The sequence below is a fragment of the Pinus tabuliformis genome, chromosome 5_2 (assembly GCF_031772625.1).
Source record: "Pinus tabuliformis cultivar Carrire ecotype Pingquan chromosome 5_2, CPIR1, whole genome shotgun sequence".
NCBI classification, from domain to species: domain Eukaryota; kingdom Viridiplantae; phylum Streptophyta; class Pinopsida; order Pinales; family Pinaceae; genus Pinus; species Pinus tabuliformis.
The window spans coordinates 1,074,714,604-1,074,735,682 of record NC_142306.1 but is presented as its reverse complement, the minus strand read 5'-3'; the positions used below and the strand labels follow the sequence as shown (position 1 = coordinate 1,074,735,682).

The window sequence follows — 21,079 nt, the reverse complement described above, 5'->3', positions numbered from 1 at the left end:
AATGGGTGAGACGGAGCATAAGGAGATCATTCCAAATCATTTATATATGGACCAATTATCTATTCATTTTTTTCATCTTCTTCTTTTTTAGAAGAATAACTTGAAGTAACATAAGTCTTATTCATTGCCAAGATCTTTTGAATCCTGATCACTAGATCCTTTACGAATATTTCCCCAATTATCTCCAAAGATGACAAACGCTGTTGAAAAATGAGAGAACGACAAAAATTCATAATTGGATCGTGATGAGAGGAAAAATGCGTTTTAGTTTTAGGGAAACCGGACCACTCTATCTAGTAATTGTTGTTTCTGAGACATCATATTCATCTACTGGTACCAGTTCTATTTTAACTTATTTCTTTTTCTATATTAACTCTTTCTATACTATTTCATAAAAATAGTATATTGTTCGTAAAGATCCTATATCATTCCATTTTCATACAATGAAATTTCAATAAATATTTCATTGTATGAAAAAGGAATATTTATTGAAATTTCCTGATTGGATATTTATTCATGTTCCTTTATCCTCGACATATATTCAAATGTTTTTACATTTGAATGTATGTCGAGGATAAAGACACCCCCGATTTCAAAACCCTTCAATGGATACATGCAAGAAACGGGTTGATTCAGCGGCTTTCTGTTCGATCTCCCTTAGGTTCACATTATCACCAGTATGAGTTAAAGGAATGTCTTGTCGACCCTTTATTTCCATATAAAGAACATGATGAGGGGAAATACCTTCTTGAATTTCCATTTTGATCATCTGAATATCCTTCATAAGAAATCATGGAAGAATACGATGATTTATTCCGGGAAATCCCCAACGAAAAAGACATACAATTCCTTTTTTTTTATCGAACTTATTATAGCCACTACCCACATTGAACAAAATTGTGCACCACAAATAAGAGCTAATGAACAAACCTGCAATACCATAAAAACACATTACAATTCCTTGTGGAACAAAGAGTATTTGCTGAGATGACAATAGGGGTATCAGGTTCTCACCAAAATAACTCGAGATCCCGACTAGGAAAAATCCTAGTGAACCCAGAAAGAGGATACAAGCCCAAAAGAAATTACTTCTTTTTCGAGACCCTGTTATAGGTTCTATCCAGAGCCATTTGGATCGATGATTCATAAAAAATTGTATTCAATTCCATCCTATTGAAGTTGAGGGAATAGCCAACTTTTTTATCCTTTGGTTCCCAAACTCTTATGAACTATTTATATAGATAGATAAATTTTCAGTTAAGTCAGCCAAGTTTGTCTTCTTGTCCATTCTTACCATCCATTTCAAATGGGTCCTTCCCTAATTTCTCAATTTTAGAAACAACATTGGATCAGTGGAGTATAAATATCTTCTGGAATAGATATCTATACCATATGAAAAAAGAAAACCGACCACATTAACATATTGACCCATACCTATTTATTGACATATGTGTAGATCCTATTTGTATATGTATATGAATATGAATATGAATAAATATCCATATTCATATATATATAATTTGGATATTTATACCTATTTTGTGTCTATAAGAGTTCTATCTTATATCATCTAAAATAGATATAAATATCCATATTCATATATAATTTGGATATTTATACCTATTTTGTGTCTATAAGAGTTCTATCTTATATCATCTAAAATAGATATAGATATCCTATTTGTTCTGCAATTGGAAGATCTAAACCCATTTATTAAATCTGATTTGATCAGATTCATAAAATCTCGTCCTTCTGAATATACAGATGAGAAAGAACCATTGTAATTGCCGGAAGTAATAAGCCGACTAAATGCACCAAAATAGAGGGTAGGATAGGGAGTAGGTTAGAGAGTAGGTTAGAGAGTAGGTTAGGGAGTAGGTTAGGAATTATCATAGAACGAGTACATTACTTAATCAATGAAATGTTTATCCATATTACAAAGAATAATTATAAGGTCAAATAAGTGATGGGACCAAATAAGCGGTCCCATTCGTCCTTCTTCATAGAATACATGTATGCAAGTGTTCGTTGTTCCTTTCCTCGTCTCTCCCGAAAATACTAAAAAAGCATTTCCAGTTGGGGCAATTTTTTTTTAATAAGATCTCAATGAGTTCAACAATGAGTTCTATATTACAACATAGAGATCCATTAGAACACTTACTATATAAGTAAAATAGTGGAAGAACATGAATCCTGACCAAAATTTCTCTGATTTCTGAAAGCGGAGAATTGGCTATATGGATTGTTAGTATAGGCTCTAGGATCATAAATTGTTAATAAGAAGGGGGTGAAAAGAAATTCTCTCCTTCGCCGCGATAAGAAACTGTATCACTGTCACTTCCGTTACAAGGAACTCGATTTGATCCTTTTTCCTGATAAGGAAACTCAACGTTCATTTTTTTCTTTTTATTTATTTACAAGGAAGACCGTAAAACGTAAAACCAAAATAGTTCACTCAGAACACCTTTTAAGAGATTACGTGGAACAATCAGATCAAATAAACCATGACCAAATAAATGCTCAGTCACCTGAAAATCTTCAATCACTTTCTGACCTAATGTCTGTTCGATTACTCTTTTACTTGCAAATGCAATGTACGCTTTAGGTTAGGCAATAATAATATCTCCCAACATGCCAAAACTAGCAGTCACTCCACCAGTTGTCGGTGACGTCAGAATCGATATATATAGCAACTTTTTCTCCTTCTGATGAATATATAATGCAGAAGCTATTTTAGCCATTTGCATTAAACTAAAACTTCCTTCTTGCATACGTGCTCCTCCGGAAGCACACACCATAATTAATGGAAGAGATTCCGCGGTAGCGCACTCGATCAGACGAGTTATTTTCTCACCTACTACAAAGCCCATACTACCTCCCATGAACTGAAAATCCATAACTTCGAGTGTGATAGTAAGACCATTTAATTGACCTATGCCTGTTTGAATAGCATCAGTTAAACCTGTCTCTATTTGATAGAAAGTGATATGATCCTTATAAGATTCATCCTCAGAATTAAGATTATCAGAATGAGAAGGTTCATTCTCAGAATAAAATTGAAGAACATCTAGAGTGTACATGTCTTCATCCATAGGACGCCAAGTGTCACGATCAATTAGAAGTTCTATTCTGTCTGAACTATTCATTTGCAGATAATATCCACATTCTTTACAAACACTTTGATTCTATCTCAAGAATCTGAGATATAGCAAGTTCTCGCAATTATCGCATTGAGCCCATAACTTCTTAATTTTAGCGTAATCAATACTTTTATTCTTGTTTTTCTCCGTCTCATTGGCATCCTTACTATCCCTTTCGACCGAATTTTTTAGTAATGCAGTTATTTTACGCTTGTCTTCGAACCACTTCTTTATAGACATAGAGTTTTCCTTCCATATAAAGGTGAAAATTGTTACTTTTCCTATCTTATTTTTTATGAAGAGAAGTCGTATAAGTATAAATACAATGATGAAAATTATTAATCAATAGTGGAATGAATCATTGAGAAATCATTTCCATTCATTATTGATTAGGAATCTGAAGTATCGATTCGGGATTATGATAGAATACTTTATTCTATTATAAAGAAAGATTCTCTCCTATACCGTGATGGAAAGGAATTTTCATTTAAAATACAACATCTTTTGGGCTAGAAGGGATTTGAACCCTTGACTTCACAGTCCGGAACCATGAGCTCTGATCCATTGAGCTACCAACCCTATCGAATGATCTATAAGATCATTGTAAAGGATGAATAGGATTCGTTATCGAATGCTTGACCCAAATTTTTTTTAATAAATAACTCTGTTTGAGATATTTAACCTTGGAAATATCTATATATCAATATCTACATAGATATTGATATATAGATATTAATATATGGAAATTCCATATATTGATATCTGAAATCCCATATCTCCGCTCACAATTTGGACTAATATTTGGGGTAGTAGTAAAAGATTGGGCCGAGTACGATTGGTAGAACGAAAGTCACTGGATTACAACCAATCAATCACATCAAATTCAAATTTGATCTCCTTCCATACTTCACAAGCAGCAGCTAGTTCAGGACTCCATTTACAAGCTTCACGGATCACTTCATTACCTTCACGAGCAAGATCACGTCCTTCATTGCGAGCTTGTACACAAGCTTCTAGAGCAACCCGATTAGCTACTGCACCAGGTGCATTTCCCCAAGGATGTCCCAAAGTTCCCCCACCAAACTGTAGTACGGAATCATCCCCAAAGATCTTGGTCAGAGCAGGCATATGCCAAACGTGAATACCTCCTGAAGCTACGGGCATAACACCTGGCATAGATACCCAATCTTGAGTGAAGTAAATACCACGACTTCGATCTTTTTCGATAAAATCATCACGCAGTAGATCAACAAACCCTAAAGTTACGTCTCATTCCCCTTCAAGTTTACCTACTACAGTACCGGCGTGAATATGATCTCCATCGGACATACACAATGCTTTAGCCAGTACCCGGAAATGCATACCATGATTTATTTGGCTGTCAATAACTACATGCATCGTGCGGTGAATGTGAAGAAGTAGTCCGTTGTCTCGGAAATAATGAGCCAAAGAAGTATTTGCGGTAAAACCTCCCGTCAGGTAGTCATGCATAACGATAGGAACTCCCAATTCTCTTGCAAATACTACCCTTTTCATCATTTCTTCACATGTACCTGCAGTAGCATTCAAATAATGTCCCTTAATTTCACCCGTCTCAGCCTGAGCCTTATTAATTGCTTCCGCACAAAAGACAAAACGATCTCTCCAGTGCATGAATGGTTGGGAATTTACGTTCTCATCATCCTTAGTAAAATCAAGTCCACCACGAAGACATTCGTAAACTGCTCTACCATAGTTTTTGGCTGATAGACCCAATTTTGGTTGGATAGTACATCCCAATAAAGGACGACCATATTTGTTCAATTTATCTCTTTCAACATGGATACCATGAGGTGGACCCTGAAAAGTTTTGGAATAAGAAGGGGGAATCCGCAAATTTTCCAAACGTAGAGCCCGTAGGGCCTTAAATCCAAATACATTACCTACAATGGAAGTGAACAAGTTAGTAACAGAACCTTCTTCGAAAAGGTCTAAGGGGTAAGCTACATAGGCAATAAATTGAGTCTCCTCTCTAGGAACGGGCTCGATGTCATAACATCACCCCTTGTAACGATCGAGACTAGTAAGTCCATCGGTCCAAACAGTGGTCCATGTACCGGTGGATGATTCAGCAGCTACTGCTGCTCCCGCTTCTTCAGGTGGCACCCCGGGTTGAGGAGTTACTCGGAATGCTGCCAAGATATCTGTATCTTTGGTCTGATATTCAGGAGTGTAATAAGTTAATCTGTAATCTTTAACACCAGCTTTGAATCTGACACTAGCTTTAGTCTTTGTTTTTGGTGACATAAGTCCCTCCTTTATTAATAATTATTTCTCGCAAGGACGAGGTCTGCTCGACATGGACCGAACGTAAACAATCAATTTTTACAGAAATATCCTACAAAAAGTCGTCCGTTATTGGGGTGCTAGATACACTCTCATTGTATAATGTTCTTTATGTATGATGCAACCCAATCTTTGCTCTTGAAGTTCTTCCTCCATGGATTGACCCGAGAACAATGACCAATGGAACATGACTATACTATTATCTGAGAAGATTTATGACTATGACTATACTAATATCTGAGAAGATTTATGACTATGACTATACTATTTTCCCTGTATTACAAATCGGTACTGTAGATTACCCTGTTGAACGTATTCCTACTGAGTTTGATCCTTTTGTGAAAGACAAAATGGAAGATTTCCATATTACCTTAGAATTGGCGAAAAGCATGTCTCCTTGCATAATATGGATTCCAAACATTCATGAACTGAATTTAAATGACACAACTAACTATTTATTTGGTTTTGGCTTCACTAACTTGTTCCTTAGTGTATTAATGAACAATCTCTTTAGATTTAGAGATGGTGAAAAAGATTCTATGAGAAATATTCTTGTTATTGCTTCGACTCATATCCCCCAAAGAGTGGATCCAGCTCTAATAGCTCCAAATCGATTAGATAGATCGATCAATATTCAAATGCTTGTTATCCCACAACGACAAAGGGAATTTCCTATTCTTTTATGTAGCAAAGGATTATACTCGGGAAAATTTCCCGATGAAAATTTGTCCAAAAGTAAACCAATCTATCTGAGTATTGGTTTACTTTTGGACATGCTACATTTGCTCTCCTTTTCTTTTCTGGACACATTTGGCATGGTGCTAGGACCTTATTCAGAGATGTTTTTGCTAGTATCGACTTGGATCTGGATGCTCGAATAGAATTTGGAGCATTCCAAAAACTGGGAGATCCAACTACTAACAGACAAGTGGTATGATATTGCTCCTATCTCTTCTCTAATAAATATTAGTACAAAAGCTATCTCCATAATTGTAAATTACGATCAAATCAAATCTATGGAAGCATTGGTTTATACATTCCTGTTGGTATCGACCCTAGGGATAATCGTTTTTCGCTATTTTCTTCCGAGAACCACCCAAAATTCCGACTAAAGGGGGAAAATAATTTTGCTTCTCCAAATCGTCATTCTTTCTCTCCCATCAAAGAAAGAATGACCTTCCCTATAGGGAAGGTCATTCTTTCAATTAGTCCTCGTGATCCTCAAAAGGATCCCTAAGTTGTTTAGAGGGTTGCCCAAAGGCGGTGTATAGGGCATAACCAGTAAAGCTTACAAGTAAACAAGATATGGAGATGGTGACTAAGGTTGCAGTTTCCATTATTAGGTGATCCCAATATCATGGTATGTTTACCATATAATAACAAAGTTAACAGATCTCAACCAATACAATAGTTTCTATGGCTACACAGACCATTGATGATACTTCCAAAACCACGCCAAAAGAAACCCTTGTAGGAACGACCTTAAAACCGCTTAATTCAGAATATGGTAAAGTAGCTCCTGGATGGGGAACTACTCCTCTTATGGGTTTTGCAATGGCTCTATTTGCAGTATTCCTATCTATTATCTTGGAGATTTATAATTCTTCCATTTTATTGGATGGGATTCCGGTTAGTTGGGGCTGAGGAACTCCAAAATTCACCTGGTGAGCTCTTGAAGAAAAAAAAAGAACTGAGGGATTCAAACCCAGACCAAATAGTGGCTTTGAGTTTTTAGCTTATCTTGTTCCAATAGTTTGATCGTGTAATTACTTTTCTCTAAGGATTTTTGGAATATGGGTGTGCACAATTAATATTAATATTGTGCCGACTCCAACTATCGTTATGTATTTATCATCTTGATATTATATAATGCTTCTCAATTATATAATATCTAATTGAGAGTCGGGTGGAAAAAGGGGAGAGCTCTCCGTTCCTGGTTCTCTTGTAGCTGGATAGCCCAGAACTACAAGAATCCCTAAAATGGGATTTCAACTCAGCACCTGTTTCGAAGAGTTGCTCTTTGGAGAGCACAGTACGATGAAAGTTGTGAGCTGTGTTCGGGGGGGAGTTATTGTCTATCGTTGGCCTCTATGGTAGAATCCAGTCGGGGAGGCCTGAGAGACGGTGGTTTACCCTGTGGCGGATGTCAGCGGTTCGAGTCCGCTTATCTCCAGCCCGTGATCCTAAATGGTAAATGGTATATGATACCACGATATTATTCAGATCCGGTAGTTTTATTTATGATTTCTCGTTCATGGACGTTGATAATATTTTTCCATTTGGTATCACCTTAGGATGGCATAGCCTTGAATGACGAGGTTCAAACGAGGAAGGGCTTACGGTGGATACCTAGGCACCCAGAGACGAGGAAGGGCATGGTAAGCGATGAAATGCTTCGGGGAGTTGAAAATTAGCATAGATCCGTATATTCCCGAATAGGTTAACCTTTTTCACTGGTTCATAAATACTCTCTATAAGAGCATAGAGAGTATCCTAACTCAAAGTATTTAGTACATTGTCATCCGCTTTTCACAGGTCAGTGGAATCTCTATGCTCAAAATCTTGATTCTAGTAGTCACTTATTCGGTACCTCCCAAGGGGCAGGAACTGCTATTCTAACTTTTCTCGGAGGATTCCATCCACAAACTCAAAGTTTATGGCTGACTGATATGGCTCATCATCATTTAGCTATTACACTTTTTTTTTCAATTGTTGGTCATATGTAAAGAACCAACTTTGGGATTGGTCACAGTATGGAAGATATTTTGGAGGCACATGTTCCTCCAGGAGGCCTATTAGGACGCGGACATAAGGGTCTTTATAACACAATCAATAATTCTCTTCATTTTCAATTTGGTCTTGCTTTAGCTTCTTTGGGGGTTATAACTTCCTTGGTAGCTCAACACATGTATTCTTTACCCGCTTATGCATTCATAGCACAAGACTTCACCACCCAAGCTACATTATATACTCATCATCAATACATTGCCGGGTTCGTTATGACAGGAGCCTTTACTCATGGAGCTATATTCCTCATTAGGGATTATAATCCGGAACAGAATAAGGATAATGTATTGGTGAGAATGTTGGAGCAGAAAGAAGCTATAATATCTCATCTTAGTTGGGTTAGTTTATTACTAGGTTTCCATACCTTGGGACTTTATGTCCATAATGATGTTATGCTTGCTTTCGGTACTCCAGAAAAACAAATCTTGATCAAGCCCATATGTGCTCAGTGGATACAATCTGCTCATGGTAAGACGTTATATGGTTTCGATATACTCCTATCGTCAACAAGTGGTCCATCATTCGATGCAGGTAAGAGCATATGGTTACCCGGTTGGTTAAATGCTATTAATGATAATAATAATTCATTGTTCTCAACAATTGGTCCTGGAGACTTTTTGGTTCATCATGCTATTGCTCTAGGTTTGCATACAACTACATTGATCCTAGTTAAAGGTGCTTTGGATGCGCGTGGTTCCAGGTTAATGCCAGATAAAAAAGATTTTGGTTATAGTTTTCCTTGCGATGGTCCGAGACGGGGTGGTACTTGCGATATCTCAGCCTAGGATGCTTTTTATTTAGCAGTTTTCTGGATGTTGAATACTATTGGATGGGTTACTTTCTATTGGCATTGGAAGCATATAACATTATGGCAGGGTAATGTAGCACAATTTAATGAGTCTTCCACTTATTTAATGGGATGGTCAAGAGATTATCTATGGTTAAATTCTTCACAACTTATTAATGGATACAATCCTTTTGGTATGAACAGTTTATCTGTTTGGGCGTGGATGTTCTTATTCGGGCATCTTGTTTGGGCTACTGGATTTATGTTCCATATTTCCTGGCGTGGATATTGGCAGGAACTGATCGAAACTCTTGCATGGGCCCATGAACGCACGCCTTTAGCTAATTTAGTTCGATGGAGAGACAAGCCAGTAGCCCTTTCCATTGTTCAAGCACGATTAGTTGGATTAGCTCACTTTTCCGTAGGTTATATATTCACCTATGCAGCTTTTTTAATTGCCTCTACATCAGGTAAATTTGGTTAATTCTTCTTCATCAATTTCTTTGTGGGGTATTGTCATTGATACAATGACAATACCCCACAGAGAAAAAGTAATCAACATAATATTACTCCATCTAAAATCTGATCTATATTTTGATTCCTGGTAGGTAATAGTACCGACTGAACTATTATGGCGAGAAAGAGTCTCATTCAGAGAGAGAAGAAGAGACAAGCACTGGAACGGAAATATCATTTAATTCGTCAATCTTTGGAGGAAAGCAAAGTGTCATCATTGGATGACAAATGGGAAATTCATAGAAAATTGCAATCTTCACCACGTAATAGTGCACCTACACGTCTCCATCGACGTTGTTCTTCGACTGGAAGACCTAGAGCCAACTATCGAGACTTTGGATTGTTCGGACACATACTACGTGAGATGGCCCACGCATGTTTATTGAAGTTTCTTGTGATAATGGCATATAGTACCCCTATCCCTATATAGGGATAGGGGTACTATATCCCATTATTGTTTTGTGTACCCATTCTGATTATGATATAAATCAATGGTGTGGAGTAGAGTAGTCCGGTAGCTCGCAAGGCTCATAACCTTGAGGTCACGGGTTCAAATCCTGTCTCCGCCAGGCCAGAACATACGAAGTATTTTGGTCCGGAAAGGATTGCTCTCTCACTTATCAATTTATAATTTAATTATAAGTGAGGAAAAGAAACGATCAATACATGAACTATTCTTTTTCATATTCCATGTGAAGGGCAGGTAGCAGGGATCGAACTCGCATCTTCTCCTTGGCAAAGAGAAATTTTACCATTCAACCATACCCACATTTCAATTATATGAATACCTATATATTCATATAATTGAAATGGAAAATACATATATGTTCAATCCCATTCGTAAGTAGATACCATTTTTGAATGGTCCAATTATTAATTCAATTATGGATATGGAAAACCCCTCCTCCTTGGGCCTGAAGTAAAAGGCCCTTCAAAAAAGCTATAAAGTCCTCTGGGAGTAGGGGGAGGGAGTGTGAACCTAAAACATCTAGAACATATCTAAGATATGAAAGAATTAAGGATACCTACAAAAAGGACTAATCCGATCCATAATGATACACCCGAAAATACAGCATTTTTGCTACTTGACCAACCATCGGGAGAGGCAAGTGCAACAGGTACTCCAATCACTAGTAAAAATGAAATAGCAATTAATGCAAACACAACCGATTGGAAAGCAATAGTCATGGTTGTGATCTTACAAGCTCCCAACAGATTGAATAGACTATACCATCAGATCCCCAATTTTCAATTCTGATCAAATGCACTATGGAAAGGATTTGACCATAAATTGATCGAGCTTTCAAACTTTTTCAATTTGATATTTGAGTGTGAGAGGAGAGGGAAATTCGTTTCTTTTTTTTTCCATTCCAGATGATGAAAAATCATCATATGTCACAGGTATAGTTGGTATCGACTCGATTTTATGCTTGTAGTTAGGGATTATAAGAAGGGGTAGAATAGAAGTTGTCCCCGGGAGAGATGGCCGAGTGGTTAATGGCTCTGGTCTTGAAAACCGCTATAGATAAAAAAACTATCGAGGGTTCGAATCCCTCTCGCTCCTTTTGTTTTTCAACAATTGCATTTACCGGTCCAATAAAAAAAAAAGAGAATAGCTCGGTTGTATATAGCTGAGCTACAAGGATCCAGTTGGAAAAAGAGTATTTGAAAAGACTCCTATCCCGCCGATATGGGAGATAGATGTAATGAAATTGAATCAATTTTTCTTCCATCTGGTTTGATCTATTGGTTCAGTTAAGAGGAGTCATGTAAAGGACAGGTTCGAAATCACGATCAATCCCTTTCTCAAATCCTGCTGTAGCTACATGAGCCCTTCCCGCATGCCACAAATGACCTACGAAGAAGAAAAATCCTAGAACGAAATGGGAGGTGGATAACCAACTTTGGGGAGAGACATAATTCACCGCATTGATTTCGGTAGCTACACCACCCACATAATTTAGAGAACCTAAAGGAGCATGAGTCATATATTCTGTTGAACGTCGTTCCTGCCAAGGCTGTATGTCTTTTCTCAACTTTTTCAGATCCAAACCATTAGGGCCCCTTAGGGGTTCCAACCAAGGAGCACGGAGATCCCAAAAACGCATCGTTTCCCCTCCAAATATAATTTCTCCAGTCGGAGAACGCATAAGGTATTTACCTAAACCAGTAGGTCCTTGGGCAGACCCCACACTAGCTCCAAGACATTGGTCTCTAACTAAAAAAGTAAACGCTTGAGCTTGAGAGGCTTCTGGGCCGATGGGCCCATAAAATTCACTAGGATAAACGGTATTGTTGAACCAAACAAAACAACAAGCAATAAAACCAAAGAGGGATAGAGCTTCTAAACTATAGGACAAATAAGCTTCTCCGGACCATACGAATGCACGGCGAGCCCATGCAAAAGGTTTGGTTAAGATCTGCTAGATACCAATGAAGATACAAATGGAACCTAACCATACATGTCATCCAATTACATCTTCTAGATTGTCCACGCTAACGATCCATCCTTCTCCTCCGAAAGGAGATTTCAGTAAATAACCAAATATAGCACTTGGGTTAAGTGTCGAGTTCGTAATTTTTCTTACATCTCCACCACCGGGAGCCCAAGTATCATATACACCTCCAAAATACAAAGCTTTTAGCACTGGAAGAAAAGCACCAACACCTAGCAAGATTAGGTGAATACCCAAAATTGTGGTCATTTTGTTTCTATCATTCCATACATAGCCAAAGAATGGAAAAGATTCTTCTAAAGTTTCGGGTCCTATGAGTGCATGATAAATACCACCAAAACCTAAAACCGCAGAAGAAATTAAGTGAAGTACCCCAGATACAAAATATGGAAAAGTGTCCACGATTTCCCCACCAGGACCGACTCCCCATCCTAGAGTAGCTAGATGGGGAAGGAGAATCAATCCTTGTTCATACATAGGTTTTTCCGGTACGAAGTGAGCCACTTCGAATAGGTTCATTGCTCCGGACCAGAATACAATTAATCCGGCATGAGCCACGTGAGCCCCAAGCAATTTACCCGATAAATTGATAAGTCGGGCATTACCGGCCCACCAAGCGAAACCAGTGGTTTCTTGATCACGACTAGCTAAAGCTATAGTTCCATTAAAGAGTGTTTCCACGGGGTAGGACCTCCTCAGGGAATATAAGGTTTTCATGAGGCTGATCTTGAGCCGCCATCCAGGCACGAATACCTTCGTTCAGGAGAATATTTTTTGTGTAGAAAGTCTCAGATTCAGGATCTTCTGCTGCACGGATCTCCTGGGAAACAAAATCATAGGCACGTAAGTTTAGAGCTAGACCAACTACTCCAATGTCACTCATCCATAAACCGGTCAATATAAAGGGACAGTCTTAGATAGACAGTTTCTATGGGGCGTAGGCCTCCCAAAAGGTAATGGAGGCATGCAAAGGTTTCCTCGGGCCGGACGCAAATCGGCCCTCGAGTGCAAAGGCAGAAGGGAGCTTGATTGCAAGACCCACCCGTCGAGCAGGGACGAAAGTCGGCCTTAGTGATCCGACGGTGCCGAGTGGAAGGGCCGTCGCTCAATGGATAAAAGTTACTCTAGGGATAACAGGCTGATCTTCCCCAAGAGTTCACATCGACGGGAAGGTTTGGCACCTCGATGTCGGCTCTTCGCCACCTGGGGCGGTAGTACGTTCCAAGGGTTGGGTTGTTCGCCCATTAAAGCGGTACGTGAGCTGGGTTCAGAACTTCGTGAGACAGTTCGGTCCATATCCGGTGCGGGCGTTAGAGCATTGAGAGGACCTTTCCCTAGTACGAGAGGACCGGGAAGGACGCACCTCTGGTGTACCAGTTATCGTGCCCACAGTAGACGCTGGGTAGCCAAGGGCGGAGCGGATAACTACTGAAAGCATATAAGTAGAAAGCCCACCCCAAGATGAGTGCTCTCCTATTCTTACTTCCCTGAGAGACCCTAGTCACGAACACGGCTGGGACAACGACGGGTTCTCTGTCCTTGCAGGGGATGGAGCGACAAAAGTATTGAGAATCCAAGATAAGGTCATGGCGAGACGAGCCGTTTATAATTATGATAGGTGTCAAGTGGAAGTGCAGTGATGTATGCAGCTGAGGCATCCTAACAGACCGAGAGATTTGAACCTTGTTCCTACATGACCCGATCGATCTGATCGAGTACTATCCATCTATTCTTTTCTTTTTTCAATTGTTTGACAACATGAAACTATGAAACCAAAAGCTCTGCCCTCCCTCTCCATTGGATAGATAGAAGGGCAGAGGAGGGTTCTCTACCTGGCCCTAATCCTTTTCAGAATTGGGGCCTCACAATCATTAGCCAATATGCCTTTCTCACATTTATGCCCTTCTGTTGAGGGCCCCGAAATCGGGTCAACAACAAGGGGGATACCCACCCGGTCAGGAACCTGTATGGCGGCTCCGTGCCTGTTTGGTGTAGCGGGTCTGACTGGGGATGACGGGACCAGCTTCCCGTTCTAAGGGGTGTGTGTGTGTGTGTAGAAAATGGTGATCTGTGTGTGTAGAAAATGATAGTAGAAAATCTGTAATTATTCCTTAACTAATCTAATTCTAAATTCTGAAATGACTTTATACTACTTTAATCTAATGAAAACAATACATCTAATCTACACTAACCCAAGACAGAATTTTTCCATTATGCAATCTAGAAAGATTTCACAGAATAACTGGTAATGAAGATTATTCAGCTATCATGAGAATATAAATCAATTAAGATGAACCATCTTGCGTAAGAATTTAAGCAAAACGGTTGTGAACAGCGTATTGCATAATCAGCTATTCATGTATTAAGCACAAATCAATGACTCCACCGTACAAAAGTGCCAAATGGTAGTCCACTCATTCATACGTTAACATATAAATAACATCAGCTGTATATTACTCTAAGAATGCGAGTAGAAACTAGTCAAGAGATAAAAGTACCATTTATGACTGATTTTAAACTTACAGACTTTAAGCAATAATGATCTATTTCTACTTGCTTCTAATGCCTACTAAGAGTACAGAAGTGCAACATCAGTAGCAGGTATTAAAATGCAAACATAAATAAATCTTGATCCGTCCATTCATCAAAAACCCCCTCCGAGGGTGCAAAAGTGCATGTTCTGAGGACAAGTTTTTTGACAAAATTTCGGACCCTTCTCCAATGCAACGAGAAGGGTTAAATACTAGTAACCGACTAATTTTACTTTACACAAATTCAGGGAACGGCTTCAAATGACCGCCCTTTTACTAAAAACAAATTTATTTCTAAAAACTGAATCTAATTTCTAACCGTTTCTATATCTGCTCCTTAGTGTTGTAAGCAATGCACTGTTCGCCCTGAAAGAGTCAGCTGGTTGTCCTTTCCTTTTGTTCGAGCTTGAAAATTAGAAACAACAAGCGCTGGCACCTCTTTCTGTTAGATTAGAAGATATTTTCGAAAACCTTTCTCTAGCTGGGTGTATTCGCTGTGCGCACACTTAGTACAACCCAGTTTCTTTTTGAACTGATTTTGCTGTTGCTATTTCGGTTTCCAGTCGTACGAATGACTCAATGAGTTAGAAGTCGGGCTGTATGGACAATCCCCTATTTCGAGAACTGTTTCCGTTCTTTGTTCCAAGCTTTTCTGGAGCGTCTTTCTTCTCTTGCGCTTCTTTCTCTGCTTTACCAAGTCTGAGCTTCAGGATCTTTTGTAAACACGCTGCTTTTGTGCGCCTTTGACTCCGAGTCTTGGACAGTCTATTGTCATCAGTGCCTGTTGGGCGATACTCTGGAATCCGCGGTTCTGCTGCATGCGGCATCCAATTGCGGAGGCATCTTCTCTCTGTTGTCTTATTGGCGCTCTTCCCTTCCCCTTAGATGTTTCCTGCATATAGATTTATATCAGTTGCATGTCTTGCTGTTTACGCAAAGAAGAAGGGAAATGACGAAAAGATTGACATGAAAGCATTAAATTCTAATGAATGCGAAATTAATGACATTCATCATAACTTGACTCTTCGATAAATGCGATGCAATCATTTCTGGATATTCGAGCATGCGGTCATTAATTTCCCTTAAGGCGCGCTTTCAAATTTGGATCTACCGTGTATGTCGGAGAATTCTTGCGATGAGTTTTTTCTGCGATTGGTATCACAGTATCGATGGCTGCGACGTTATTAAGTGTTATCGTAGATCGCAGATCGCTAATATCGCAGATCGCAGCTTTGCATGGTCGCAGATCGCAGATCGCAACATCGCAAGGTTTTCACTTTGTCATTTTGTGTTGCTCGTGTGGCATTGTGACGTGCGACGTCGCATATCGGCCGTCGGCGTTTCTTTAGGTTCTCCTTTTTCAAACGCTCTTAATGCGCGCGATGCGATGGGTTCTCGCGTCGCTCCTTTTTAGTGTATTTATGCGCTTTGGGCAAGCGCTCCTTTTTCCGTTGCGACGCGATATAGCTTTTAGGGAGCTGATACAAAAGAATTTTTAAACAAAAATATTTTTTTGGATTTTTGGCTAAGGGTCCCCCTTTGCTTGATGTTATTACTAATATCAAACGAAGAGGGGGGTTGTTGGTGACCACAACAATGGCGATTCACTGTGAAGAACTAGTTATCTCTGCATTTCTATTGACCGTTCACTTCCGAAACAGAAAAAGTCTTATATGTCTAAATTTTGTTATGAACAGATAGAGTAGACTACCCCTCACCTTGTCAACGATACTTTGTCTCAACCTTTTTATATCTCAATTGCTTGCTTCCTCAGGCTTTTTCTTGCATTCGCACCAGACATTACTTGGTCTTGATTAAAGATAAAATAAGGTCTTCTCTGCGTACTGGCTTAAAAGTATACTCATTTGTCGTAGGTAGAGCCTCTGCTGCCTGCAAGCGTCCATAGCCTCGACAGGGTTACCATGTTATCTAGCAATGATCCTTTTTCCTGCTTGAGGTTACTCGCAACATTCCAGAGAAAAATCCTTTTTGACACACTTTTCCTTTTTTAATTCTCTAAAGAACAATGTCTTGGTTTGGTGGCCAAATTATGACACAGTCATTCACTTGATTTACACTTTTGCTGAACAAGACGGCTCGTGATGAGACCTCTTGTCTTTTGATCGCAACAATCTTAAGTCGTTGCCCTGTTTTGATAGACAGTATTGGCAAAGTCAGCAAGTTATAATATCTATGATCATGATAAGCCGGCTCGTGATGAGACCTCTTATTCTTTGAGATATAGTGTTTTGCTTGGATTATTTCTCTGAATGCTGCAATTCCCTTTTAGCAGGGAGGAAGTCATTGTTTTTCCTTAAGAAAGCTCTGGACGACAATAATAGAGTTTTTTGAAAACAACAGCTTTGCAGAGAGTACTTATTTTATTATTGATGATACCTTTCATGGTGCTGATACAAAACAATTTTTTCACCAAAGGTTGCCTTCGTCAAATTTCTTTGAGGTTGAAACTAATATCGTAATCAAGGTGAAGTTAACTCTATTTGTTAATAATAAAATTCAGATTTTTCAAAAATTTTGCTATTTGTACAAGCGAAATCAAAATCTGATAGAGAATTGGCGTGCTCTTTTCATGAATCCTTTTCACATGATCATCTACAACGGGTTTTATTCATCAAAAAGAGAAAAACAAAACAAAATGAAATATAAAAACTAAATCTATCCTACAAAAATTAGAAGAATTTCTTCTTCTATGGAAAATATAATTTAAGAATCAATCCATTGACAGGTAAAGAATCTCTCCTACCTGCCAGATTCTGCAACACGAATGTGGACGGGCCTATGACTTCTACAATCTGAAAAGGGCCAAGCCACAGCTTCTGGAATTTCGTATGTTTGCCCTTTTCTTCATGTGCCTTATCCCACTTCAAAACTAAATCACCCATCTGAAAGTTTTTTCTGGTTATGATGCTTGAGTCAAAAGAAGATTTTATTAGCGCTTGGTGATGTGCATGGGTTTTCCTAGCTTGTTCTCTTTGTTCTTCTAGTTTGATTATTTCCATTTGTCTTAATCGTAATGAGGAAGTAGGTACTTCATCAATGTACTGCACTAAAGACAAAGAGGGAATGACTAAGTGAGTCGGAAGAACCACTTCCCGCCCGTAAACTAAATTAAAGGGAGAAGTGTCGATCGAAGCTTTCTTTGTGATTCTATCGGCCCATAAAGCATTTACCAGCGCTTTGTGCCAATTCTTTTGGTTTTGGTTGACTGTTCTTTTGATAATTCTGATTAGGTTCTTGTTTGTTGATTCAGCCAATCCATTACCTTGCAGATAGTAGTTGGCCGAATATTTCAGTTTGAACCCTCTTTTGAGCGCAAACTCAGTCATAGCATTTCCAGAAAAATATGAAGCATTATCAAACATTAAGGCCGTTGGCAATCCAAACCTAGTTATGATAAATTGGTCTATGAATTCAATAATGTTTTCAGAATGAACTGTCTTGAGAGGAACTACTTCTACCCATTTGTTAAAATAATCAGTTGCTGTAAGGATATACTTATGCTGCTTAGAAGAGTGAGGAATGATCTCACCTATTATGTCCAAGCCCCATTGACTAAATGGTTGGTCGATGTTGACCGGTTGTAGCGGCATGGACGCTTTCCTTTGTTTTCCTGCAGCAGTCTGGCAGACTTGGCATTTCCTTACGTGATTGTATGAGTCTTTGAACAGCGTGGGCCAATAATATCCTGCACGCAAGATTTTGTGTGCAGTCGCATCTCCGGCATAGTGTCCACCTGCTGGTCCATCATGAAGTTCCTGCAAAACCTTTTCGGCTTCAGTTTTCTCAAGACACCTAAGAAGTACAGAATCATAATTCCTTTTAAATAGGACATCATTTATGAGCTGGTATTTCTTAACTTTTAATCTCAAAGCTCTTTTCTTGGTATGATCCAGACGTGATGGAGCATACCCATTCTTAAGAAAATAAATGGTGTCAGCATATAATGATTCTGCGTCGTTTAGGCTTACCTCATATGCGTGTACCTCTTCAGACGAGTTCTCAGGGATTTGCGATGCTCCAGCTAACATCTTGTAGAAGCCTTGGCCTCTTACGATGTGTGCCGGTTTGATCTCAAGGTCGTATTCTTGTAAGGTGGTGATCCAATTCGCTCTCTTCTCGCCCACATCCTTCTGTATCAGGAGGTTTCTTACCGCTGGAAACGGTACTATGACTTTGGTATGGGCTTTTAGCAAGAAAGGTCTGAAATATTTGATTGCTTTGAAAACGGCATATGCCCGTTTCTCGACGTCAGAATAATTGAGTTCAACACCTTGTAAGTTCGAGCTAAAGAATGCGATTGGGGCTTCTACCTTTTCGTGATTTGCTTGAGTTAAAATCGCAGCATAAGATTTTTCTGAGGCAAACGTGTATAAGATGAAAGGTTCTGAAAAATTTCGGGTAGCCAAAGATGGAGCGTTGATGATGGCTTGTTTGATTAAGTTGAATGCTTCGTGCTCGTCTAGACCCCATTTGAAATTTGAATTCTTTTTTATCATATTTTGTAAGGGGGAAATAATACGTGAAAAATCCGGGACAAATCTTTTGACAAAATTGATCTGTCCAAGGAAGGATTGCATGGCTTTCTTGTTATGAGGTATGGATATTTCGGAAATTTCCTTGATTCTGTCGGGTTCTATGTGAATACCAGATTTCGATACTATGAATCCGAGCAATTTCCCTTCGCTTAATGCAAAGAAATATTTCTTTGGATTGAGCGAAATCCCATACCTCAAGCATCTTTGAAAGATTTGCTTCAAATCTTCGAGATGGTTTTTCCGTTTTTTGGAGTACACCGTTATATCATCCAGATAAATCACTACTGATTTATTGACCAATCCTTTAAACGCGATGTCCATGGCTCTCTGAAAGGTAGCTCTGGCGTTGATCAGACCAAATGGCATCTTCCGATATGCATAAGTGCCCCACTTGGTTCGGAACGTAGTCTTTAACTGATCATCGGGATGCACCAGTACTTGATTGTATCCTGAAAATCCATCCAGGAATGACATTAATTCTAAGCCTGCTACTGCCTGTAGAATTTGCTCCACAGGTGGGAGGGGAAAGTTATCTTTCTGACAGGCTTTGTTGAGATTTCGGAAGTCGATACAGATTCTAATGTCTCCGTTTTTCTTCCTAACGGGCACCATATTGGATACCCATTTGGAATGCCTAACGGGGAAGATTATTCTGGCTCTCAACAACTTATTAAGCTTAGTTTTTATCTGGTTTTCTAGGTTAGGGTGTATTTTCCTGAGCTTCTGCTGGACAGGTTTCTCGTTGCCAGTCATAGGGATAACATGCTGAATGATGGAAGTGTTGTAAGTCTTCAACTCATCGTAGTTCTAGGCAAAAACGTTTTTGTACTGTCTAAGAAGGCGGATATATGCTGATTTTTCTTCAGGGGCTAGGCCCTGTCCTAGATTAACGTTTTGCGGCTTTTTGTCGGTTCCTAGGTTGACTGATTCGTAGTTTAGAGTTGAACTATAAAGCTTGGCATTAGCCAACCTTTTGAACCGACTTTTCAAGTCATATAAGTCTTCTAATTTGACCATCGATTTGGGTATAGCATTATCAGTGCTACTTTGTTGTATTTGGTGATCATGACAGTCTTCGTCAATTATCTGGTTTGTGTAGGATCCTTCAGAGGTGAGGAAACTTACGATGTCTGGGTTGTCGTTGAACACTCTCCAGTTGGTGATATTGTCAGGAATGGAAGGTTTAAAAATTAATTCTATTGAAAACCTATCAGGACTAAAATCTTCGGAAGGGATAAGTCGAGAGGCTACGTTAGCTAACAGGTCTATGCTTGCGTTTTGAATTCTTGGAATTGACGAGATGTTAAATGCTATGAAATGTGAAGTGAGATCTTGCACTAACGATTGATAATGCTTTAAATGACTGGACAGGCAATGTATGGTGTTAGGTACCTGTTTTACGACGATCTCAGAATCTCCAAAGACTTGAAGATACTTAACATTCAATCTGATTGCTTTGTATAGGCCTTGAACCAAGGCTTCGTACTCCGTTGTGTTGTTCGTGCAATCGAACTCAAGTCTGCATGTGAGCATAATCTTGTTCCCGTCTGGGTTGATCAGAACGCATCCTGCTCCTGCCCCCTCGTTGGATTTAGATCCGTCAAAATATAATTTCCAAAATAAAGACGTATTTACAGAATTATCTAAAAAACTAAAACATTTTGAGTCATCAGTTTGGGAGAAATTTTCAACTTGGGATAAAACTGAATTCTCTAAGTATGGCGAAATATGAGCACTGAAATTGCCTAGGAAAGAATCTATTGCGTAATTGCCTACAATGCTGCTATTGTATGTGATGGCTTCATTTTCTCCTTCTAGTTCTGTCACTATGTATTTTTGGTGCAACTCTCGTTCAACCTTTATCTGATTTGGTTTACCGTTGTATGGTAACCACATGTGCGACCAGTCGGTTGAGAAATATCCGTGGAGTTTCTCCGACCAATCCCTGCTAAGAATCAAGCCATAGAACTCAGGGATATCG

At 39.1% G+C, this 21,079-nt stretch overlaps 1 non-coding gene across 1 annotated transcript; it reads right to left on the bottom strand.

Moving 5' to 3' along the window:
* Nucleotides 1–3,645: 3,645 nt before the first annotated feature.
* Nucleotides 3,646–3,719, bottom strand: TRNAR-CCG (transfer RNA arginine (anticodon CCG)). The gene has a single exon. It is a non-coding gene; the product is annotated as a tRNA-Arg (tRNA).
* Nucleotides 3,720–21,079: the final 17,360 nt, after the last annotated feature.